The 27712-nt window shown below is 33.8% G+C and overlaps 1 protein-coding gene across 4 annotated transcripts in view; it reads left to right on the top strand.

Annotated features, from left to right (window-relative positions):
* LOC145662942 (tolloid-like protein 1) overlaps positions 1 to 27712 on the top strand; it is a 964318-nt gene that overhangs the window by 577660 nt on the left and 358946 nt on the right. The gene's annotated exons all lie outside the window — the stretch shown is intronic.

Here is a 27712-nt window from a genome sequence, read left to right as displayed (position 1 = left end):
TATGCCCAGAATGAAACGTATTCTTCCCGTGCAAAAACGAGCATTCTGCTAGTATTTCATTAATTAATAATTCATTAACAACCCTGTAATATGATGTATAGGAATCTTTTTGGAGAAACTCAGAATGGGTAATTTATTCGTGGGTGTAAGTCCTTTTCGAATATTTGTTTTTAAATAATACGTTCATTAAGATTTATGTAATATGGTGTAAGTACTTTGCCTTTAAAAAAAATCCACACAGGGTAGTTTACTCTAGGAAGAAGGGTTTTGCATGAATAATTTATGCGATTCTATTTATATTTTATAATTAAATAATTCAATCATAACTGCAGCATGTCATGATTTAATTTAAAGAATGAAAGCGAGAAAAGTTAGTGAGTTAATCTGTAATTTTTTTCATTTTATCAACTTAAAACATAAAAATGTTTCTACATAAAAGTGAGCTCGTGGTATTATGGAATGACCTTATTCATTGACTTTATTGAGCAATAATTTTAGGAAATTAAAACATACTTATTTTATTTTAGAAATGACGTGTAATTACTTCTGCACCTAAACTTTAATTAGTCACAATGTCCTACGATACACAACTAATGTCTCGTTTCAGTTTTCATGTGTACTCGTACCATAAAAAGGACAATCTTCTACACTTTCTACATATAAATAAATGACAGTTTTTTTTCTCGAATTACTCTTTGTTCAGTATTGAAATATTTGTCTTGTCATTAAGGAATTACACTTGCGATCAATTACAAAACCTATTAATCGTGGGTTCGAGTCCAGCTACCGATGTTATTCATTATCTTTAAACTATCAATTCCATTATACACCATTCCATTATTATTCCATCATCTTAGCACATCGTCTTCTTTAGTTTAAACCAGTAGTTCCCAACCTGGGGATGAGCGTGAAGACAACTAAGAGGGCACAAAATATTGACAGAAATAAACTACATTCACTACTGTAAATATCACAAATGTTGCAACAAAGAAGTGTTAAATCAAGTACAGAATAAACAAGAAATATCTATTGAGTCGGGGTTAAGATGGTTCAGTGGTAGAACGCTTACCACTGATGCGTGGAAGTTCTCGGTTCGACTCCCGGCCAAGTAAGTTTGTGTTGGACAACATCTTTGTTGCTATCATTTCCTCCTTCCCTTTCCAACAAATCTTCCATTATCATTCACTTGCCTTAATCATCGTCCCCCTTAGCCTAAAGGGCATAAAATTAGCACTTTAAACTGAAATATTTAATAATAATAATACTCATCAATATAAATATAAATTGATGAGTATTATTATTATTATTATCATTCAATTAATAATGAATGAAGATGCGGTTCAAGAAGCAACTTGGATGAGTTTGGGAATATATATATATATATATATATATATATATATATATATATATATATATATATATATATAGATAGATAGATAGATAGATAGATAGATAGATAGATAGATAGATATAGATATAGATATAGATATAGATATAGGAAAATAATAACCCTTGATATAATATTCACTCTTTTATACAAACGGCACTACAATAGCTTAGTGTAAAAAAGCACATACGAAGGAAGCTTCATGGGCACATTTAACTTGTCATTTAAAAACTCCATAAGGAAATTGATTATTAATATAATAAATTACAACTTTGTACACTATCCCTGTGTAGCTGGATTAACTTGTCTTCCGTTTATACTGAAATATAGTGTCATTTAATCTTAAAAAAATAAAATAAAACGTAGACCCCAGGTTTATTTCCCCATTACTTGCCGAATATCTTTTCTACTTCTCATTACGGATTATACTATTTCTGTTGTTTGCATGTATAGAGTTCTAAATTGTGAGCAATATACGTTTAATTGAAATTAATTACGAAAAATAAAATACATTGTATAGCTTACATATACACACGTAATTTCAGTCTCTAAAGAAGAGGAAATCTTTCTTTTTTTATTTCGGAAAGTAGTAATTAAAGCTCTATCGCTAGTCCTTATTTACATAACAACACGTCACTAAATCACTTTTTTTCCCTCGCAAAATCTGGAAATTAATACCTACTGGAGAGGCGGAAGTACTTCGGGTACTTCTTTTGGTTTGTTGCCATGTCAACCAACAGAGAAGAATAGAGTGGGAAGGCCTGTGTGTGACTTTGCGGAGACTTTTCAATTAACGAAAGGCCCTGTTCAGTCAACTGTCAAATTGAATGAGGGACAGAAGAAATTAAAACTCTACCAATTCCCACTTTGCCACTCTTCAAACGATATTTTTTTTTTTAGAAAGAAAGAGGAAAAGAAACCAATACCACATGAGCGTAAGTATTTAAAATTGTGTGTATGTGTTCGTAACATTGATTTTCCTGTTCAATTTCGCTATACAAGACTAACTGTACGAATTGATCGTATTGACAATCGAATTTCTAATGCCGTTAATTTAAGTCAGTTCTATTGGGTTATTGGGAACTACATGTAGTGTGATATGCAAAATTAAAAAAAAAAAAAGAAAGAAAATCTCTAAAAATATTAAGAATTCGTCACACACGAATTTCACAAACCACAAGTACACCCAAAAAATTTTAACAATTTTGTCCCATGTCTTCTTTCAAAATCATATACACATAAGTAAAATAACTACACTGGAAAAAATAGCTTCGGCTAGATGTTCTTCCTCTATGTAAGAGAATTGACTTACTCACTTCTGTAAATTTATATCGAATCACGGAAAATGTGCTCTCATTAACCGTTGATACATTACAATTCAGCAGAATATAAGGGTAAAGGACAATATTAACATAAAAGATGGTTAATTGTTTTAATTTTTGATGTTATCCCAAAATCAACAACAATTATTTTAATATCAGTCATTATTATTTTATTGACTATCAATAATTGAATAGCTGAATAGCAGTTGATATACACCACTCTCACCTTCCTTCTAATCGCCGTTAAGAGGATGTTCTACATTAATTTATAGATTGATTGTTTTGAAGTTCGGATACTGACAGAGAAACTACCACAGTAAAAAAAAAGTAAATTTTCCCTTTTATGAGATGTTCATAAGCTCGCCCAGAAATAATCAAATTGTGTAGCCAACTAATTAGATGATCCAGTATTTAGGAAAACAACGTACGAATATATATATAATGATTTAATTGAGAATTGTTCTGTACTTTTTAAACAATATTTTGTTTTGAAATTACATATTATAAGTATCACATATCATCATAATCATCTTATTCACTTATTTTTGTATTCAATTCTCACATTTCTTTATGTTATTATTATCATTATAATGCATAATTCGTCGAGGCAGTTCCAGGAAACTCAAAATTAACTTCTTAATATTTTTTTCCGATGTTTAATCCGGGCTTCTATATTTTACAGTTTTACATTTTCAGGTATACACGTTACCAATCAAATCACAAAACTATCTTCTTTCTATGTCGTTAACATTCCATCTGTTTTTCTTTCTGATTCAAAAATTTTATGGATTTCCGGGAGATTTTTAATTTTTATATAATCCGATACAGCACGAAATCCTCAACACTCTTTAAAATAATCTGTAATCCAACGGCTCAGGTATGCCATACCGGTGCACTACACAGTTAGTTAAAATAATAATGATTGATATTAAACAATTATTATTTTGATACTAACAATTATCTTAACATGAATTGTTATTATTTTAATCTGAATAATTGATATTTTAATAACAATAACTATATGTAACTATCAATCAATATTCTTCTAATATTAACATCTATTATTTTAGTATTAATTATTATTATTTTATTGTGTTCAAATACTATTTTAATATCAATAACTATTATTTGAATATTAATTATTAATAAAATAGTAATAATCTCATTAATTTTAAATATCAACCATTATCATCTCATAATCAATCATTATTCTTTTAATATCAATCATTATTCTTTTAATATTAATCATTATTATTTCAATATCACTCATTATTCTTTTAATATCAATCATTATTCTTTTAATCAATCATTATTATTTTAATATCAACCATTATTCTTTTAATATCAATCATTATTCTTTTAATCAATCATTATTATTTTAATATCAACCATTATTCTTTTAATATCAATCATTGCTCTTTTAATATCAATCATTATTCTTTTAATATCAATCATTATTCTTTTAATATCAATCATTATTATTTCAATATCACTCATTATTCTTTTAATATCAATCATTACTCTTTTAATATCAATCATTATTCTTTTAATATCAATCATTGTTATTTCAATATCACTCATTATTCTTTTAATATCAATCATTACTCTTTTAATATCAATCATTATTCTTTTAATATCAATCATTATTATTTCAATATCAATCATTACTCTTTTAATATCAATCACTACTCTTTTAATATCAATCATTATTATTTTAATATCAATCATTATTCTTTTAATATCAATCATTATTATTTCAATATCACTTATTATTCTTTTAATATCAATCATTACTCTTTTAATATCAATCATTATTCTTTTAATATCAATCATTGTTATTTCAATATCACTCATTATTCTTTTAATATCAATCATTACTCTTTTAATATCAATCATTATTATTTTAATACCAAATATTATTTTAATTCCTTTAATAATATTAAAATGTCAATTTCTTTCAATGTGTTAAATGGGATTGAAGCTAACAACATCACTAAAAGTGTTTACCGCTGATTTGCAGTAATTTTACTTGCCAGTGCAGTTTCACTTTGAGTTGAGTTGATTTTGAGTTTACGTCCCGTTCAGCAGCGAGGCTATATGAGACGTGGACCTACTGATTAATGTGGAATCCGAACCACATGAGCTACCGCCGGGAATCGAACCCTGGCCTCTGCAGTTTCACTGTGTAGGACATACAGTAACAGATATAACAAGAGAAACCTAATGCCTTTTATTGATTACAGTCTACAATCTCAACGAGACTATTCCATTTTTTGTATTTTTAATACATTATAGTTGACTTATTTTGTTAGAAGATAATTATTTTAGATTTTCGAACAGCAATATAAATTAGTAGCTTTTGCACTTTAATAAAGGTAATCTGGAATCGATTCCTGGAAGTAGTTATGTGAATCTATTTCTTATGTAGTCTCTATGTTGAAAAGAATGATAAACATAAAACAAACGATAATGACTATTTTGCTTTTGAGTCTGTTCTTACCGAAACTTTTAGAAGTACAGTTCACTATGAGGATGATTTGGAAATTTGAAGCCTTCAAAAATTGCAGATAGAGGCATTAAAAGAGATGATTTTTACAATACTTACTCTTATAGAGAAAATAGCTGAATCAAGTTTCAATCAAATGTGTAACTCGTGATTAGGTGATTAGGCTATTTGAAACTGATTTATAAGGAAAATAGAACGAAGTATATGCTAATACAAGAAGTAGAAGAAATATTTTGCTATTATTAAAAATACCATATTACCAAAGAAAGAAGAAGTGTTTCTGTAAATTGACCACCTCTAGAAATAAATTGACCACTGGCATGATTATACTCAATTTATTATCTCTCTGTTTTATCTATTTGTCCATCAATGGACCGATCTATACTATATGAACGGCTCGGGGAGCTTAAGAGTAAGCGTCACTTCCGGTGAAATTGTGTTATTATATGGAATGAGTTGTGATCAAACCACAGAATAGTATGAAGGTAGTTTTATTTCAAAAATGAACTTGCAGAAGGCACGAGAAACTTGTTTGGTATTCGTCATTGCATTGAATTGCATAGGAATGTTGAACCTTCTTTTTCACTATACTCGAAAATTATAAAATGTGGCATACTATTATATTCGCCCGAGCCGTTCATATATACAAGCAGAAACGCAGTTTAAGTAACCCAATAGGAATTAACAAATCTGATCTAAAATCTACAAAAGAAGACGATGATGACCTCAACACGATCCCTGAGAAGGTCATGAACACAGTATTTACCTTCATAGCATGTGCAACTAACCCTTGCAGTCACATAAGGAGCTACAGTCCCATAAGGAGCCCGTACAGATGCACAGGGTTTGTCTGAGATATTAGTATCCACATTTTCTGTAGATTATGGCCTAGCTGGTCGAAGCCGCGTTGGCGATTAGACACTATCCCAGCATGATCCACCCGGTCTTAGCTCCGGACACCTATCAGTTCAGGGTAGAAGGCATATATCAAATACTTCGCGCTAAATATTCAGACGGTATGGAGACACGTGTTGTTCTGCTGGAAGATGAAGTCCCTTAAAATAACCAGATAAGGACAAGACTAACAAACCTACGATGGATTGGTCATACTCCTCTGAATAAATACTAGAGGCGAGAAGGATCTGGAAGTTATTGCCGATCATATTTGAAAGTTAAGTGTGGATCTTGTATAACAAATGTGAAAACATGTTGTCTCTCCCAAGTACTCGACGATAAGAAAATGAAAGGAGTAATCGGGCGAGCGAAACGTGGGAACGTACACTTTCCAGCATAACCGTTATTTAGTCTTACATAAAGTTATGATGTATTCTGAATGCACTGGATGTTATCTCCTATCAGTTGGAGCGGCACGAAAGATTATTTGTCCAAGCCCTCTGCTTCCCAACGTGTACACTGACATGTCACTACTTACGCAAGCGGGATTTTTTTTACATGGAAACCCGAAGACCTGATGCATATGGCGACGCTCGAAGTTACTTAATTGATAATAGACATTTAGTAGCAGCATCTACATTTGTATCATTTATAGTTTTCATTGATTAGAAACACTTGATAGAATTCTCCCTCTTCGTCTCAAATTCTTGTGCTAATACTGGCTAAATTTTAACATTATTATTATTTTAACACAGGAGTTAAAAATACCCTTGAAAAAAATCATATACAAATCAACTATAAGAAGACTAGAGTTTTGGTAAACAGTCTTGCCATGAGACTGTGACTCATAAGTGTGAGTTTTAAAAAAATTATCTACTAGCTTGTGGCAATACAAATGCTGCTGCAAGCAAAAGAATTATAAAGATATGATAGAATGCTAGAGTTAATTTCAATTAATATTTTCCTAATACAAAATATCATTATGAAAAAGATTTAACTACACCAAGAACAAATGTCTAGAAACTGTCCATTATGGATATAGAATTGACCAAAATTATAGCCGACACCTATTTTAGCTAATCAGTGCATTAAAATGGCTATATTTTCTATAAAAGGATAAATTCCAGATGCTAAAGATAACTAGAACTTACGTACTATAAAACAGTATGCAAGAATGTCATATATATATACAGATCATGAACTAATTTCGTTATTCATAACTGACGTCAGACAGTACCGTCATTTCAGAGTTTGATAAGGGATAAAGATTGTCCACCGACATAAGTGTTACGTTTTTAATAATATAATGTTTGGTAAAATTAAACTTCTGGACAAAGCTGTAATACTCGAAAATCTTCTAGATTCAATGCTTTTATTTATTTATTTATTTATTTATTATCAAAAAATCTGATTAACACAGGGAACATTCAGTCCTGTGTACGACAAATGCAAACTCTATTTTTAGCTATATTAGCCCTTATACATGGTAAAAGTTTGCACTTAAAAACACAAATTGTGAAAGTGTAAGACAGTTTCTCTCTTACAGCCTCGGCTATTTTTAATTGAAAGAATAGACCACATTGTGTTTTTTTTTCTTTTCTTTTTTTTTTAAAATAAAATATTCCAGCGTCACAGCTGTGCATTAGTGTGACTTTAATTGGTGATAATCTAATTGGAAGAACATCATTTAATTTGTTTCTTCCTTTTTTTCCAGTGAACAATGAACTTCCGATTTAATTCGCAAACCAATCAGCAATAAAACAAGCAAACATCGTGTTGCGCAATGACATGTAACAGCTCCCACGAGTGCAATTTTTGGCGACCAGCTGTGATATTGGAATGCGTTTTCATAACCTGCATCAATGTAGCAATAAATTGTCCGCGTTCAACATATTGTGTAGGCTTAGTTCAAAGATAGAAAGGAATTCTTGACTAAATATTTTTGAAAAAATTAAAATGAAATATATATATGTAGTCTTAATCCCTTGGCTAATGACTATAGATCAGTGTTTCTCAACCTAGAGGAGGGGACTTGCGCAGCGAGCAAGGGGAACGAAAGCTACTGACAGAAATAAACTACAATTGTAATTACAAATATTATGAATGCTGTAACAGAGAAGCTTTTAATTTTCAATACATACCATACAAATGCAAAGTAACTATTGAATAAGAATTACAGTTTCATAATCATCATCATCATCATAATCATATATATTATGCCACTATTGGTAGGTCACTTCCCGCAACTGAGAAGCTTCCATGCTCCACGATCTTCCACTAATGTCTTCATCTTTAGTATGATTTTCCTGTTTTGATATCATCCACTAATTGTAGTCTTCTTCGCCCTCTCCCTTTCTTTCTTGCCACTATACCGTCTAGCACATTCCTCATACTAGAGTTCCTTCTTAGCCAATGTCCCAACCAGTTTCTCTTCCTCTTCTTAATAATATCTAAAATTGTTATTTTCTCCCCCACTATGTATAATAGCCTCTCATTCGTTTTCCACTCGAACCAGCTGATTCTCTCCATTCTTCTCCACGTCCACATTTCAAAAGCTTCTAGTCGTTTTTCATCATTTTTTGCGTAATGTCCATGTTTTTTACCCATACAGTACAATACTTCACACGAAGCATTTTATGAGTCTTTTTTCTCAAGATCCCACTTGATTCAAGATCCCACAAAATAGTATTTTCTTCCTCCTAAAGGCTTCTTTCGACATTCCTATCCTTGCTTTTATTTCACGTTCACACGTCCTATAATCACTAATACTACTTAGATAAGGAAAACTAGTCACCTGTTCTATTTTCTCTCCTTCTACTTCTATATTTGACACCCACCGCTTTGTTCCAATCACCATGACTTTTGTCTTTAACGTTTATTTTCATTCCATATTCTTACCAGCTTTACGGTTTTATAAGGCTGGTAAGAAAAAGTAATATTGTACTACAGGGGTGTTCAGAACTCACATACTGGAAATAAATATAAATTGATAAAATGTAGTTCTTTTCTTATTATTATTATTAGTATTGATAATAATATTAATTGAAAAATTAGCATCTGAAATCGCAGAAGGGATCAGACAAAAAGAATGTACGACCGATGAGCGAAAAGGAGGAGTCGTGAAGTATCCAGAGGAGCGCCAGGCAAACAAGGTTGAAACCACTGCTGTAGACAAAAATAGATGGAATATTCACGAAAGAAAATAACTACGAAAGATTTGGTTCGATTGTTGGATTTGAGTTTTGCTTTCCTTTCGTCACCGAGACTAGATGACACGTAGTACATTTTAAGGTGACATAAATTATTTATTTCGGGTTTATTTGGGTGTGGGAGACTTACAGTTTCGTTATGATGAATTAATATAACTTTATTAAAAGTGTTTCTTGAATCACTTAGCAAAGTATTCAACTTTCCAAGGCTCTCCTATCAGAAGTTGAATTAGGGATTCTTCGCACCAAAGGTGATTACCGGTACTTTACCACTGAAGTACTGTACTCTCCCCAAAATGTTTTAACATTATCTAAGTAAATATGTTATTATAAATTCCTGTGAATTACTTACAACTAGTGGTGTTGTAGAAATTGATTCTCCCAGGTGAAAGAGTCTTCATTTTTCGCGAACGTTAAAAATTCTGGTGGTTTATCATCGCAGATGCTAAACCCCAGCAATTGGACCTATCTTGCGTCAGATTAATCCCGTTGAAATATTAGTAACATATCTTTGCATTCTTTCACAATCAAGCTGTTTAGTCAAACTCCAGATACAAAGTCTGATTCAAATCATTAACAAAAAACAATAACAATCATGGAGAAATAATTAGAAGGTCGGTCAGGTCAGGTATGATTCCTGAATTCGCTAGCGGTAAAAGTGGATCTGAGAAGGTAGGGGGATGCATGACGTCACCCCGTCACCCGTGACTAACTTTCCCCCTTATATTTTTTTAGAAAGTGGGGGACACCACAGATATTTTCTGGAAGTGGGCGGACGGCGTTCCCCCGCGTTTCCCCGCACTTTTATCCCTGTGTGGAACAGAAGAAAAAAACAGAAAACAGAAGTTCTTAGTCAGGAAGATCAGCCCCCAGATTTGATGCCGGGACAGCCCAGCTATGGAATCTAAAATGTTAATTATTACCTTAACCCAACTCGGTGTTCTGGTCTGCTCAAAGACGTCTTTCTCTAAGGAGTTCCCAACTACTACGACTTTATTGCTTCCACTGATGAAGTCAAAAGTGGATATTTGCTTAATTTTTAAAAAAATGCTCAAAAGATGCTCAATAACAATAAAATGCTCAAAAAATACGGGGGATCACATTTTTGATGGGATACCGTATAATAAATAAAGAGGAGTGATACTAAATTCATTGAACACAATTTAATGTTCGTATAAATTGTTTCACTCCTGATCGCATCAAGAATGGGACAGAATGGATTATAGCGAATAAAAACTAACTAACTCTATGGCCTACGGAATTGGAGGTTGAATGCCATATTTACAAAACTGGTTTCTGTCCTTAGCCAACTGAATCAGTTTCTACTTTGTATTCCTATTTCTGCGAGATCCATCTTAATATTGTCTTCCCATCTGCGTCTAGGCCTTCCTAATGGAGGTTTTCCGATTGGATTTCCAGTCAAAACTTTGAAAGCGTTTCTACTTTCTTCCATTCTAGCTACATGACCCGCCCACCTAAGCCTCCTAGACTTGACGACCCTAACAATGTTGGGTAAACCGTATAAATTATGTAGTTCCTCGTTATGAAGCTTCCACTATTCCCCATTCCCGTTCCTCTTGGGTCCGAATATTCGTCTCAGGATCTTGTTCTCAAATACTTTTAGTCTATGCTCTTCCCTCAGAGTAAGCGACCATGTTTCGCAACCATACAACACAACAGGCATGATTATCGTTTTATATATTTTAAGCTTTAAATTCTTCGACAGAATTCGCGACGACAAGAGATATTGAACCGAATAGTAACACGCTTTTAGTCGACATTTAATTTCTTCGTGAATATGATTTTCGTCTGTTAATATTGATCCTAGATATTTGAAGGTATCCACTTTATTAAAAGCATTATTTAATATTTTAACGCATTCATAATTAGCGAATAGCTTGCCCAATATCCATTTACAAAGAAGCCCTCAACCCCACGGAGAGTCTTAGTCCATTTCTTCATTTTACCCTACAAAAAATCTCGTTTTTAGCATATTTTACAAATGTGTTGTTTTGTATTTTTAATGATTATTATTAACTTTTTAACCTTTATTCAATATCAGTTCTTCACTCCTAACCTTCTTAACTCGAAAATATTACATGATTTCTTGTGGAAGATATTTGTTCCTATTTTTCCGTTAAAGGTGCCACTATAAGTTTTGAACCAGTACTTAATCGCTCTGTTATTTATCGAAGAAATCCTTAATTAACTCAAGCTGCCTACACATGTACGCAATCTAATAACTTAAATAATTGAAGCGAGTTTTACTGAAGCTTCTGCCAATCGACTTGATTAGCATTTATATGTCTGTTCGTCTATTAGTCTATCTGTACATCGGTTCCACGAAACTTTGTACTCGATTTTAACGAAACTTTGTAAAATTCCCCCGATTTTAACGAAACTTGATACATGTCTTCCTTCAACATGCAGAAATAACCCTATTGTTTGGGGTTTCAAAATGTCAAGAATAAAAGGAGGTAAAAGGGGATAAAATTAATCCCGTGTTGAAAGTTTACATATGTACTTTTAAAACTATTTTAATGTATTAACTATGTAAAATTTGTCTGATTATGACAAAATATACTGTGTAATTTTTGTGGGGCATTGTGATCATTCCTACAGCTTGGGATTAAAATTTGCCAAGAGAGAAAGTCAGTGAAGACAAAAAGGTGAATTTAACCCCCCTCCCACGATTTTAGAAAAGAAATTTCATAATAACTTTCAAAAATTTTTCGATTTTGACACAAAATGGTGCATATGCTTACAGGTGGTTTTACACAACCCTACTACTTGCAGTTTATCAAAAATTAGGATTCAATTTATCCCTCTCCAAATGGATTTTGGAGATTCGCCCGAGATATTCCATCACGCTTCAGTTACATCAATTTTTACATATGAGACTGTATTATCTATGAGTGACTGGGACCTAGGTCTGTGCCTGGAGTTATAAATCCTGAACTGACGTTATGAAAGAAGAGGAACAAAACATAGGTAGGAATAACTAGTAATAGCAAGGATGTTATAAAATAAAGGATCTGCCCATACAACAAAACCGTGAAGCCATACGTCACAGCTTCACCACACCTTCTCTGCCCACTCCGCACCAATAAGATCACAATGTTTCGAGCCAACAAACATGGCGGAAATAAAAGTAGCAAATCAGACGTTCCGGTTCAGTTGTTTTTTGGCTTCACTGAGTTCATAGGATGAAGATACGTATGGGCAGATCCTCTATTTTATAACATCCTTGAGTAATAGACATTAAAATGGAGAGTTCAGCGGTGACATTGGTATGTTGTAAAGACGAGGAAGTTGTTAAAGTGAAAAGTGTACATCCTACGTATAATACACACATTCACATATAACCACAAACACATTAACACTCATCCACAATTATACTATTCATCTAGAAGTCATTTATTTTCACTTTTTTCCAATTTTTTTTTACACACTGATCAACTGGTTAGATGGCCCTCTTCGTCCCGCTGGACCTCCTTCCTGAATTTGACTTTGATACTTTTCAATATTTTCACATTCGTAGCACCCATGACCTTAGTGGTTGGTGCACCAAATATTTAAACGCTATTAATGGCGACGAAGACAAGACAAGACATTAAAATGAATCACCGTCATGGCACCCACCAGCTCCTCAACCAGGGAAGGGCTAGGCCCCTCTAAATTTTCGCTGCCTCCAGACCAAAGTGCGTCACTATGTGCTGTACAAAAATACAATTTAGATATTTGTAAAAGATGATTTATTTAAAATTTATTTAAACCGTTTAAGAAAATACGGGATGGAGGAATTTTGTAACAGAATGAGTGAAACAGATAGAAGTATGTTTTTTTCTTGCTTTAAGTACAAAATTCTTGGTGATTCCTAACTGACAACGTAAGTAGAAAATGTAGCGAGTGGAATGACGGTAATTGTATTAAGTGTAATGGGGCGAAACACATGTAGATTTAGAGAAGGCTTTAATCGGGGAGGATATAAAATGAGTTTCAAAACCCGTGAATTGTGACTGAAGCTCAGATATTCTTTGTGTCTTAGTAGACATCTAGGAGTTAACATGAGATAATAAAATTCTCAACTCAATGACAAGCAACAGGGAAGATTTTTTTTTTTAAAAAAAAATACCACTACTGTAAGTTTTATTTTTTAGTTATTAGAGGCTATGAAAATTGATACAACTGAGTTTCAGATTTAATCAGAGCTATTGTTGAACACAAACTCTAAATTTGGTAAAATTAGTTTCTTTACAAAAAAAAAAAATAAATAAATAAAATAGTGCTACATCACTGAGGTTGTGTAGGTTGATATGACTTAAGAATCAGTGACTTAAGTAATAAGCCCGCATGGCCCACAATCGTGTTGCCCCAGAGCAAAAAAGGGCCGATTTAAGCTCCAAAGATTAATTTTACGATGTTAGGATCTTAAAATTATGTGATGTTAAAAAAAATAATGTTTAACTATATCTCATCTTTTGCCTGTGAAGACAGCAACATCTGAGTGATTATTCAGTAAACTAAAAGCCAACAAAATATACACTGACCAGCGAAAACTTTATGACCACTCGTTGTTTTTGAACTAAATAATTGGTCTGACATAAGATCTACGGGGCACAGCTCAACTGCTCGCCAGATGGTGACAGGGATCGCATTTGATTAGTCAGTGTGGTGCTTGTGCGCAGGGGTAAAAGTGAGGGGGAACGTGAAGGGACGTCGTCACCTCACCTGCAAAAAATATGTACGGCGTCCCCCCAGTTCCTAAAAATTACAATGGGCAAAGATAAGTAGGGGGACGGCGTGACGTCATGCTGCTACCTACCGTCCCCCTCCACTTTTACCCCTGTTTGTGTGTTGCATAGAGAATGACGATATATCAGGGTTTAGTAGGGTGGCTATACGGCTGGGGACGGCATTTTGGAAACAGCGCGACTTGTTAGGCTTTTGTGATCTGTCGTACTCAGTGTCTTTCAGAAGTGAGTAAAGGACAGTGAAGCCAGTCTCACTTCATTACAAATTGTCGGACGTCATTGCCATCCAACATAAAGTTTATATTTTCAAATGGCATTGCGACAGATAATTACGTATTTAAAATCTTCTTGCTTAACTAAAAGTTACAATGCCAAATTTATTATTCACTCTTACAAACTAAGGGCGCTGCAGTACTACAAACATTCAAATTTTGAAGGCCTATCTAACAATAATAACGTAAACGAGACGGAAGTTCCACAGTATCATTTATAGCAATATGATATCTCAAACCATTCTGTAGATATCAAAAACGTGGGTTGATACTGTTATACTACTTAAAATAACGTAACAGCGTCTGTTCTTGTAATTCTCATAAGTTCTCACAATTACTTAATTATGAATTTACGTAATATCATGTAAATAGAAGCTCCCCTTTGATATGCCTCTTGTGTTACATGAATGAGGTCTTCATCAAACGTTTAAGGTACTATATAGTCTCACTTAGATTATTTTATATACCGCACTAACCAATGTACTTACGTTTGAGGATATTTGTATATGATTTCAGTTCATTTGTCAATAGCAAGAATGTAATGCGAGGTGGATCAATTTCTTTCATTCCGCACTTCCAAACTATGCAATATTTAACTATGAGATGTCTTATAAAACAGCTCGTTCTGTCTATACAGGTGTCAGCGCAAAAACAATAAGATACAGCGAGGTTTCAACACTTCCTTAAACCCTCTATGCAAACAGAAAGAAGTTGAAATCAACCATTTCCCGTTTCGACGTTGATCGTTATAGAATAGCTATTCTTAAACTTCATGATTTCAAGTTTCCTTTGATATAACGTACATTCTGCCGGATCCCTAACCACCTCTGTAATAGAAGGTAAGAAAGTATTTTCACATAGATTAACAAATCTTGTTATTTTTCACTATACATATTGTTGTAATCTCAAGTTTAGTGCTTCGGCTTTGATTCCCGGTGGGAACTAATGTGGTTTGGATCCCACGGTAAGCTATAGGTGCTCGTCTCATGAAGTCTTGAGGGTGAACAGAACGCTAAACTGCAAATTAAAGAACCAACTAATCGAGTTTAGTGCTTACATAACAAAAATTGCCAAAACCAAAATCGTTAATAACAAAAAAAAAATAGTTAATTATATTTCAAGCACATGATTATATAAGTGTAGTTTCATAATAAAATTAAATAAAATTTAGTTTAACTGAGGAATCACTGATTATATACTCAAAAATCCCCTAGAGATCCACAAATCACAGTTTGAGAAATGTTATCACGAAACGAAACGATCACATATAGCATAGGACTATTTTGATATGGACTTAGCATTGTAAAAATAGATTCTATATTCACTGTTACATTTCTACTAAAAACCAGAAGGGATAGAAATCAATCGTTTACGGTTTCAATTTTGATCTTAGCACAAAAAGAATAATACTGTAGGTCGCAAGAATACTTTAAAAAAAAATAAGAACTTAGCGTCTTAGCAACATATTACTTATCTCTTTACACCATATATGTACGAAATGAAAGTTGTTTAGCGGCTAATTCCTCCTAGACCGCTGGACTGATTTTATTGATTTTTGGTACATTAGTGGATCATTGTCCAACTTAGGACTTTGTCATGTTATTGTGGTTAAAATACGTGCCCTAAGAGGGAGAAAAGGGGTCAAGTTTTATTAGAAAAAATCCCTATCTCACGAGCCTGTCAAGTTAGGAAGATGAAAGTCAGTAAATAAACTCCTTATTGCAAATGGACGGACAGGTGTCAGAGCCTTTCTGAATATTCCCGTTTTAACGGGGCATCATTTTTTTATACATTTCTTTTTCGCTACAATGTAGTCGGCATTATCACTTGTTCGTGATCGCATTACGTCAAAACGGCTGACCAGTGTGAAATGAATTTTGGAACATAATTATAGCTCAAACTCGATTTTGGTCACGGCAGTTTTATTAAAGTCGTATTCTAAATGAGCGAGAAGATTCAAAATTTATGGCAATAAAGAGATTGTCTTACAGGTTTTATCATTAGGCCTACATTTTCATTGAAATGTGTATCCTAACTGGGAAAGGGATTAAAATATTTTTCATAAACATACTCTCCCCGTGTGAAGAACGGGCATTTCAGATAATATGTACAATGTACTCAACTTAATAACAAAATAATTCTGTAAAGTATGAAGTCTCTCGTGGTTAAGCGATTAACGTATGTGTCTTTGGTGTGGAAGACCCGGGTTCGATTCCCGGCAGGAGCTCATGCGGTTCAGACCCCACGTAAACTGAAGGCCCACGTGTCACATAGCCTCTCTGCTCAAATGGCGCTAATCTGCCATATTCAACTCAACTCAATTCTGTAAAGTATAATTTTGGTTAGAATATATAACATCTTACAATCTAAGACGATTCTTAGCCTATGTGTACCGAGCAACTGATGGGTCTTGAGATAGTATTTGGTGAGTACCAAAGGTGTTTACCGGATGCAACTGTTAACATCTTTTTGGGTAATATTCTAAAATTTCGGTTCGTATATTGTTCATTATAGCTTTAGAAAACAAAACGATCCAAAGCACTGTTGGAATGATGAAAGTGGGAGGAAACCGAAGAACTTCGAAAAATCCTATACACATGATGTTTGTCCACCACAAAGCCCACTTGACGGGAGCTGGGATTGAATCAGAAACCCCACGCGCCAGGGTGAGCGCTCTACAACTGAGCCATCACAACTCTTCTTATTGTGTAACCGTCTTGGCATTATAACATCGCCTTCATCCGACACGTTATTTCCTACACCTGATTTTCCATTGATTCGCTTTTCTTTTCAGAATCAGAGGTATTTGAATTTTTACATAATTAGGTTTGGAAACACTCAACATGAAGTAATAAAGCAATACAGACAAACTACACTAAGTAACACTGCCTAAATTAAAAAAAAAAACACTTGTGTAACGGTTTCGGCATTGTAGCATTGCCTTCATCAAACACATTATGCCGAAACAGTTACGCAAGTGTTAGACCCCCTATGAATAAACGGAGTAACCGGTATATTTAGTGCTTCGATCAGTTTTGTTTGATTACACAAGCGTTATTAATATACCGTATATTTAGTGCTGTTTTGTTTTATTACACGTTATGGCAGGCACGTAGCCAATGGGGGGTCCGGGGGTACGAACTCTCTCTTCGAGACCAGAAATGAAAAAAATAAGGAAGGATGAAACAAAATAAAGTGAGAAAAAGAAGGATCAGCGTTAAATATAAAAAGCTACAGGAAGCTTTTGGTTACTCTTTCTTATGAGGAGATTTGTATTATTTGCAATACATGGTGGTGAGGTGAGCGAGATATCCTAAAAAAAAGTCAGGGAATTTGAAATTTCTAGAAAAGTTACGGAATTCTCAGAATTTCTGCTAGTGAGGGAGATTTCAAGCTTCCGAAAGCATAGTGCTTTTGTGTAATCGCGTGGACAGTTTTTATCATTATTTTTCGTCATCGCATCCTTGCAGTATCAAACATATTATTTCAAAAAGGATTTCTGCTGCTCTTTTAACCTGTCATTTGGAACAGACAGTAGTTGACGGAAAAATAAAAACAAAAATTTATGTGGAAAGTAAGTTCTGTTAACATTTGACGCAGATATTGTAAAATATTTTACATGAAATTATTGAGTATGTACTTTTCATAATAGTGAATATGTACTTTTTATAATAGTTGAGGTCATAATGAAAGGAAAATTGTTGGATTTGAATGAACAGAGGAAGGACGTAAATATTGTAAAATCTTTTTCAGTAAGCTTTTTTATTATTAGTCTATTATTTTACTCGAAATTTCTTCATAGTTTATTGTCCTAACAAACCAATATATGTTGATAGTAAAGTAGTTTAGATTGATCGAGCTCCTGGGCCTTCAGAATTTAATGTCCCCCCCCCCCCCCCGATATCCTGGATAAGCGAAAATATATAGTAAAATAGTTTAGAATGATCGATCCCCTGATGTGATGACAACAATATTTCATGTCAGGACCCCCCGCCCTTCACGAAATCCTGGCTACGTGCCTGGTTATGGGAATATATTTAGTGCTTGGATGAGTTTTATTTTATTACACAAGTGTTATTAAAATATATCTAGTGCTTTGATCAGTTTTGTTTTGTTACACAAGTGTTATTAAAATATATCTAGTGCTTTGATCAGTTTTGTTTTGTTACATAAGTGTTATTAATATATATTTAGTGCTTGATTAGTTTTGTTTTATTAATCCAATTTTACATGTTGAAATTTCTTATGAACCATTTAACTAAATTATATGAGTTTTAGTGCACCTTTTTAAAATACGACGATACATTTGAATTCAAGTAGCCTACTTTCCAATTTTGAACACAACATACTGTGATTGAAAGAAATTACAAGTTCAACAGTCAAATTAATTTTATAAATAAATAAGTAACTGATTTTATATTTCAGTATCATTTCAATAATAAAAAGTTAGTCTCTTTACTAACAAACGTATTTTCTTTATACTGCACATCCAGATCTAGCGAAGTTTTGTATCCTACGATCTTGGTTTCAGAATTGAGGAAGTTGGAAAACATTTCTAATCTAAAGTACGGTAATCGATTTAACATGTAGTTTTGAAACTAGATTATAGATGGGAAAACTACAACTTTAAAACTTTCATTTTGAAAAAAATGAATAATATTTTGTCCATAATGATTTTAACGAAAAAAAGTTGAAAAATAATTCATTTATTAGTTTACAAAAATGTATAATCTATGTTTAAACATATCTTAGTTTCATTATTATATGTATATTTTGACACCATTTGTTGGTAGTTCTTGTGCACATTTCTATAAATAACGGTTAAATAAAATTTCGAAGCAAGTAGTAGTTAAGTGGATCAATTATTCTAATTTCTGAAAGAGAAAAGTTGGGAGGTATTGGATAAGCTCCTGACCTCTAATCTTATACGGGTACTTTTTTTTGTAAGTTCCGTACACTGTCTTCGCATACTCAATGGTAAATGTAGAAAATATATGGTATACTATCAGTGAAGCCATATCTAGCATCTTGGTGCTAGATCTAGCATAATTCACATGCATTTAGCATCTAGCATCTTGACTTTAGCATCTTGGCCAAATCTAGCATAATTTCATTCTTCCATCCGGTGAACAGAAAAAGAACGAAACTTTAGATGGTTCAAGAACCGTCTGGAATTTTTCTTCTTAGTTGAAGCAATGGTTGGAGCAATGAAACCAGCCTATTTCCGCGGTTATAATTTATTGTTGAATTCAGAGAAATGTCCAAAAATAGCAAAACGTGACTCTACAAAACATATTTACTTACCCATAGTTTTATTACTGTCAACTCAAACCTGAATGTGTGGTTATCTGGAATGTTTCTGTCCCTTTCAATTTACAACTTGAGAGGGGACGGATATGAGCGTCAGGGGATAGCTAGTAATATACTAAAAGAAATGCTTCAGAGCTGTGTCGGAAGCGGCATGTTGTGTATATGTTTCTTAAAATGTTATCCATTCATAAAATATAAATGCGACCTTCTTCCCCTATAATGTGCCATTTACCAATTTATTTCATTATCAGTCCTGACAGCGTCATATTAGTTTTGTACATGAATACAGTTGAAACACTTCATTAAAATAATGAAGATAAGTAGGGGCGGGTCTTTAAAATTAGTTAGGAAAGATATGAAAATCTGGCATAATTTACAAAAATCTAGCATAATTCAGATCCGTGTTTGGCATCATCGCGAGTCTCGAGTGTGGCAACCCTGTATACTATTGAGAATTTTTAATATCCATATCCTGAAATGCATAAAATAAAAAAAAAACTGTTGAATCATTTAAAATTAATTTTTGAAAATAGTGGAAACAAGAAGTTCAAACTTTCTTCCAAAAATATAGTATTCAGCAGTGTTATTTCAGATTTTGCTTGGTGAAAGAACCGGGTACGATTCCAGGCGCGAGCTCAAGTGATTCGAATTCCATGTTAAGCTGTAGGTCAACGTTTCATATAGCCTCGCTACTGAAAGGGACCCTAAACTAAAAATCAAATCAAATTAGATTTTGCTTGAGGAGGAAGGATCGCCCCCGATGTAAGTAGGTTTTCACATTTCTCATTGATATATTATTATCATATTGATTAAAATGTACATAAATATCAAACTCAGGGACAACCTGGTTGGAGTCACAAATGTCAATCATTTTACATTTGAAATATTAAAATCGGTATATGCATTCTTCATTAAAAATAAGTTGAAATGTATTGAATTTTTCGAAATTTCCTCTTCCGAGGTAAAAAAAATATGGAAAGTTTCTCTACATTCATATCGACCTTGTTTGTCTTATCATCTCTGAAAAAAAAAAAGTTGAATCCTTTCAAATAAATTCTACAATATAGTTAACACTTGGCTTCAGAGGGGTTTCTTATCGTGTCTCCTTCATTAAAATGCCTATCCTAAGAGGGGCATAGACATTTTAATGAGAGAGGGAACTGGAGTGAAAGAAAGAACTGGAAGTGACTCACAATGTATCCCAAACATACAGTATCTCGTGAGCAATGATAATTTTAGTAGGGTTCCCCGAGAAAGAATATAATATACTATGGTGAAAATTATTCAGAAACTATGGGAGATATGGCATTATACAAGATATTGCCCTGGGAGTGAATTCGGTAACTCCGGAGGAAAATCTCCTCGGACCACCCCTAAAATCATTGCTGTTCACAATACTCTCAACTTAGGAATATGAAACTAAATATATAAACTCCTTACTAAAAATATGTTCATATGTGCTCATGCGTTTTTGAGATATCCGTTTCTAGAGGATGGAAGGGATATTTCGTATAATAACTAATTTCTGATTTTGTATTCATAGAATTACAGGAATAATAAAAGAGTTGAGCCATTCAACTTTTTTTGAAAACTGTTGGAAATTGTGTATATTTTCTTTATCATTTGAGTTTTCTTAAAATGCGTGTCGTAAGAGGAAAGAGACTATTTAAAATTTTCACATACAATAAAAACTGCATGGCTTGAAATGAATGTTTGAATGTACTATTTTCTTCAAATGTACGACTTTTAAAAATTTAATTTCAAATTAATTAGACATTCTAAGCGAGGAAATGAGAGTCAAATATACATTTCAAATACTTTCCATGAATCTATATTTTCCGTGCGAAGAACGGGTACTTCAGCCTATTGTCATATATTGTATATGCATTGAAAACTTGAGGTTGCTTGGGGCATCATTTATATAATATTCTTCAATTGAACTAATTTTTCTCATGTGTTTTACTTTGGCCTGATATAGAATAGAACTATTTTCTGCGGTGACACAAACAAACTCGGAACTCGAAATTGTAAGGAACACCGTAATATATATATATATTAGGGCGGAGCGAAAAATAACTTTTTTATATATCGAAGATGCAATAGTGCGGAAAAGTTGTTGATTGATATTGATAAAATACTGTAAAAATTTCGTTTCTGAAATCAAATATCTTCCGGTGGCGATTCGCCAAAAAAGATTTTGTGCCTTTGGAGGGTATGCAAACCCGCCGTACAATCACTTTTTTGTGTTTCTACAATAAATGAACAAATTATTACCTATATTTCTTAACGTAAGCAGTCTATGAAATTGAAGAAATAATTTCTAGATGATTTAAGCAGATTTGGAACCATAAAATAGCCCATTTTAGCAAAACAAAATATTGCATATCATATACTGTACTTGTAGTTTCTTATAAGGTTCTAGCATTAAATTAATATGCCGATAAATGTGTTCATTGTTCATTATAATTTTTTCTTCAACACTCTTTTTCCTTTTAAAAATTCTCGTACTGCTTTATAGAGTTTAACTTCCTCCCCTGAATAAAAATTCAATTTGGACTAGTGCAATTGATAGTAGCAGTATTTAAAAAAAAAAAAAACGTTAGTATTCGATAACTTTGTTCGAGTGTGGAAGACGATCTTTTCAAGGTAATTTTGCGGTGTTAACATTGTGTTTTAGTGTTTACTTCGTTGTGCGTAGTTGGTACATGTATAAACAGTTTGTTTTTGTACTGTAAATTAAACTTTATGTAATGTGTGTGAGAGCTGTATTTTGATATCAATATTGAAACTCTAACCATGCCGAAGATAAGAACAAGATTAATGAACGACTCACCCCGTGCTTGGACATTCAGCTGAACTTTCAGGTGTGTAGTTGCTCACAAAATTAGATGTAATGAAGCATTATTTTCAGTTAGTAGAGCTGGGAAAGTGTGAGAAAGGGTATGATCGATCTGTAAAGAAGTTGGCGGGAGACGTTGCTCAATGTGTGAAATCTGTTTAGGGCAAAGCTTCCATCCCTACATTGTCGTTAGAACGTGTAGTTCAGTTTCAGTGCTTTGCACGGAATGTATATAAGAAGTTTGTTAAATCTGAGAAGAAAACGAAAGCTTCTGCTAGTTTCCAGACAAAATGGATATACCGGTATTTAAACAAGATTACACGAAGTTCTTTGATATATGTTCCTGTAAATGTCATGAACTTTCCATGTGCTCAGGTGAGTTAAGAAAGAAAATAGCTAGGAAGGAGTGGACATTTCTGCAAGAACAGAGAACAACACGAGTAGCCAGAATAGTGAGTTGACTACTAGGAGACTTTAAAACTAATCATACGCACTAAAAGTAAATCACGAGAGACCACCCGCCAACAGTTTTCTTACACATCACAAAGAGTACTTCTAATGAACTTCAGACATCATCTTATTGTGGCGATGAGTCAGGTGTTGATGATTACTTTGCAAAACAACAGAATATTAGAGAAAAAAGAAGCAAGCAGCAACGACATGTCCTTAGACTTCTCAGTATGCTGGCAGACCGATTTCGAACATCTGATCGTGCAACTGTTTCATAGCAACAGCTACATTGTAATCTTTTGGAATAATTGATACAGAAATTGCTGGCTAGATGATAGACTTCCCAAAAGTCCGGCGAGAAAGGGAAAATATAAAGACAAAAGGAAGTGCTAATGGATAAAGGAAAGGATCTTAGAGGCTTGTACTTTGATGGTCTTAAAGGTCAAACTCTATGCAGGAAAGAGACTGGAGGTCGCTGGTTTTCAGCAAAGAGATACGCTACTTGTAAAGATGGAGCTAAACACTTGTGGTTAATGACAACTTCTACAAGGTACATACCACAAAAGGAGCGGCAATTGGTTCAAGAAGTGCGTAATCCAAAATAACACCCGGAGAATATATTGCTTTCTATGGTTGACGATGAAAGACTTCACGTCAGAAAAGAGGCATAGAGAAAGATAGTCAACGCAATGGGAAAAGCTAGGAATGAGAAGAGTAGATATTATGACAGTAGAATCGGTAGGAAGACGAAACGAGGAAGACCAGCTAAAGAAGACAATGAGTCACATGTAAAAAATATGTATGCTACCAAAGCTCAATTTCAATGCAGACGATTACACAGACCTTATTAACTGGGAATCAGTTGAAGTGAGGCATCCTCCAGCGTTGTCTTGTTTTCCAACAAAGAACTTGAAATCTACAATAATAACCGTGAACATCCAGTCATAAAAAGAGCTTTAAAATATTCCTGTCACATTACGAGTACAGAACGCTGCGTGAAACTTGTAACAGAAGCATCTGCAGCAGTTTGTGGCAGAGATGGTTTTATCAGGCTTAAACTAAAAATACCGATTTGTAAACACAAAAGTAGAAACAAAGGCAAACTATGCTCTGCAAATAACCGAAGATCTAATTTTGAACATACGTGTATGGATGGTAGGATGGGCATGGGAGGGACCTGACCGGCACCCACGTCCTCGTCGTGGGTCCTGGGTCGTTTCGCTGAAACAAGAGGTGCAGAAAAAGTATGTATTTTGTATTAAGTAGATTGTTATTTTTATCAAATTGACTAGTGTGTAATCTAAAATGTGCCTAAATCATGCGGAAAATATTTCTTAAATTTTATATATTACTTAACTTAAGAAATGTGGGTTATACTTTTGTTCATTTACCGTAGAAACGCAAAAGAGTGATGTGTACGGCGGATTTGCATACCCTATAAATACACAAAATCTTTTTTGGCGATTCGCCACCCGAAGATATTCGATTTCAGCGACGAAATTTTTACAATATTTTATCAACATCAATTGACAACTTTTCCGCACTATTGCGTTTTCGATATATAAAAAAGTTATTTTTCGCTCCGCCCTAATATATATATATATATATATATATATATATATATATATATATATATATATATAGATAGATAGATAGATAGATAGATAGATAGATAGATAGATAGATAGATAGTTAGATAGTTAGATATAGACATAGATATAGATAAAAGGTGCATCCAAAAACATATTTGTTTTTAAAAAAGTTGTTTATTTTTTATTTTCATAAAACAATTTTATCCCCTTCAAAGTACTCTCCATTACACTTAATACCTTTGTCTAATCTTGATTCCATTCTTGGCAACATGTTTCAAAATCATCTGTTTTGATTACTAACAGCTCCTCTCTCGTTTTTCTTTCACCTCTTCTACGTCGTCAAATTACTTTCCTTTCATGCATAGTCTTCATTTGTGGAAATAAAAAGAAGTCGCACGCAGATAGATCAGGCGAGAAAGGGGCGTGGGGCAAAGGAATCATACTTTTTTGGATCTAAGACCACGTTTCCATTTTACATGAATCTTGTAGCTGTCATAAAAAAGACCTTGCTACCCAATCTTTCCATCTACTGTTTAGATTTTACAACTTCTTGTAAACAAGAAACGTATCACCACCCTTGCAGCACTGCACTTTAATGGACAAACAATTAACCTCCTCATTAAAAACGTGTATTTTGGCGCACTCCCCCTCCCTTTCCAAAAGAATCCGTTGTTTCGGAAGCGGAGAAACTGGTTTCTCCTTTATGTCAGCGGGAGGGCGATAGCAGGTAGCAAGCAAGACGTCCCAGAAAGTTGGACACTATTCGACTTTTTGCAAGATTGAAAAAATGTTTTATGACCCTTACAAGACTGGCGTCTTTCCACTTGCGACAGTCCTATTAGCGACAGGAACTGTTAACTATCCTATGAGCAACCGATTCGATCTATTAACTGGCCTATGGGTCACCGATTCGTTCATACTAAGATAAGAAGATAAGATTCTCTCTTCTTTAACTTGTTTCATGCTAATGTGATTTAGAACCTAACAAAATGTACTATGAAAAATTTAATACGTGTACCTGAATTTAATACGTGAGAATGCTCTCATTACATTAACAATCTTTTATATGTTTTTCCTAATAATATATTTTTGAATTGATTTCTATGAATACATTGACTCTATCAAGGAGAAAACTAAATACTTAGAGTAGCTCCGCCTTTGTCTATGATTCTAATATAATTAAAATGTTCATGTTTGAATGATAATTAAATGATACGGAGCATAAGTTTAGATTGAATGTGTTTATGGTATAAGAAAGAAATCAGAAGGAAGTAGGAGCGCCCGAAGAAAATTTTCTAGGGAGGGCATCTGCATGGTTGCTGTATCACGTCTGGTATTTAATATACGTGGTTTACTATATTACGTATACATTTTTGTGAGCCAGGGGGGCGACCCCTGCCTTCCCATCGGGCGCCCATGGAAAAAGATGTTCACCATTTGAGGATATCAAAGAAATCTAAAAGCACGGTGTATTCGAAGAAATTATTACACAAGTTACAAATCTCTCGCAGGACTTAACAGTTCGTCTAGTTATAAGGGATTATTTCAGATTGCTACACGACGAGCTTTTATGTATAAGTCAAAACAAGGGAGGAACGTTAAGCAATTAGTTTACGTTTTAGTAGCTTAAAATAGGGGGGGAAAGGTAGTTTAAAGAGTTTGTTTACCTTTTGGATTGTTTAGAGTGAACTGCATTCTAATCGGCGGAATTGGTTGAGAATAGCCAATCAGATGTAAGGGATCTCAAAAGCTGTCTTTTATCATTGACATTTATTTTAAATTTTATTCATTGAGTCTTAAGAAGTCTAAAAAGTATAGTTGGCGAAACTGTTGCACGTTTAAGTTTTTTTAAAACAAAATATATTACTGTGCTTAGTGCGTAATTAGATTTGAATCAAATTAATTACAGAAAACAGAGCTTTTGAAGAAAGGGGATATTACAACAGGATTTTCAATAATTATGTAGGAATATACCGGTACTTTTCATGGAAATATCCCTCGTTAAGTTATTTGATATGTTTTATGTCAAATCTAATTCAAAATTAAAATAAGTTTTACTTGTACTCACAGTAGAGGAAAAATATATTTGACGAACAGTATCACTGACATGCTCATATTTCATACCAAGGTTGTTCGGACGCTAATAGCGCCACAGGCAAACATATTTTAGGAGAAGGAATCATATCATCTTCTACCATCTCAATGTAAATGAATCGGTCGCTCATAGGACAGATAACAGTTCCTGTCGCTAATAGGACTGTCGCTTCTGGGAATAATTCTACAAGACTATGTGTACACGGTGAAATATGGTAGAGTTTCAAGATTTTTTTAATGACAGCTACAAGTTCTTGTAACGTGACAATGTGGCTTAAAACTGGCGCATTGAGATTACTACGTCAGCAGATGCATTGTCGTGATGAGAAACCAATCCTACGTCTACCACAAATCAGGCCGCACACTTTTGCATAGCTGGATTAACACTCTGACCTGGTGGAACGAACTTCGAATGCACTATCCCCTCACATAAAAAAAGAATGAGCATCGTCGTGATGTTTGATTTCACACGACGAGCTTTCTTCCGCCGAGGTGACGATGATATACTCCACTAGTTTGATTTTTGTTTGATCGGGGTCATAAAAATAGCACCATATTTCATCACTAGTAGTGACCTTGAAAAAAAGTCTGGGTCGGACATGTTCTTGCAAAGCACGGTATATTTCCTCTCTATGTTCTTTTTGCTGATTACTCAGAACTCGAGACAGAAATTTCCCAGCGACCCTTTTCGTTCCCTGGGACGTAAAACTTAAACTTAAAACCTTTTCATTTCTAAATCCTTCATTAAAATTCCCTGAATGGAGTTCCAAGATAGTACAAATAATTTCTCCGTCTCTTTCAGGTAGTAATCTACACCCCCTAACACCCCCCAATTTCTTTACACACACCCCTGGCTGAAAAAGGAATACTCCCCCAAATCCAATTGTATCAATCAGTCTCATATAGGTTATTTATTACATCAAGTTAAAAAAGGTTTAGCGTTTAGGAAAGAAGGCAATATTCTTATTTATTTCACTTCAAAATACGAAGCGACCTCGTTCTCATGTACGGCTTCGAGAACCACATGGCCTCATTGTTTCAGGCAGTGTTTCGATTAAAACAACTGACAAAACAGACCCGCTC

The sequence above is a fragment of the Thermobia domestica genome, chromosome 10, assembly GCF_964235325.1.
Source record: "Thermobia domestica chromosome 10, izTheDome1.hap1.1, whole genome shotgun sequence".
Classification (NCBI taxonomy): domain Eukaryota; kingdom Metazoa; phylum Arthropoda; class Insecta; order Zygentoma; family Lepismatidae; genus Thermobia; species Thermobia domestica.
The sequence above is the reverse complement of the archived record's forward strand: the minus strand, read 5'-3'. Positions and strand labels throughout refer to the sequence as shown.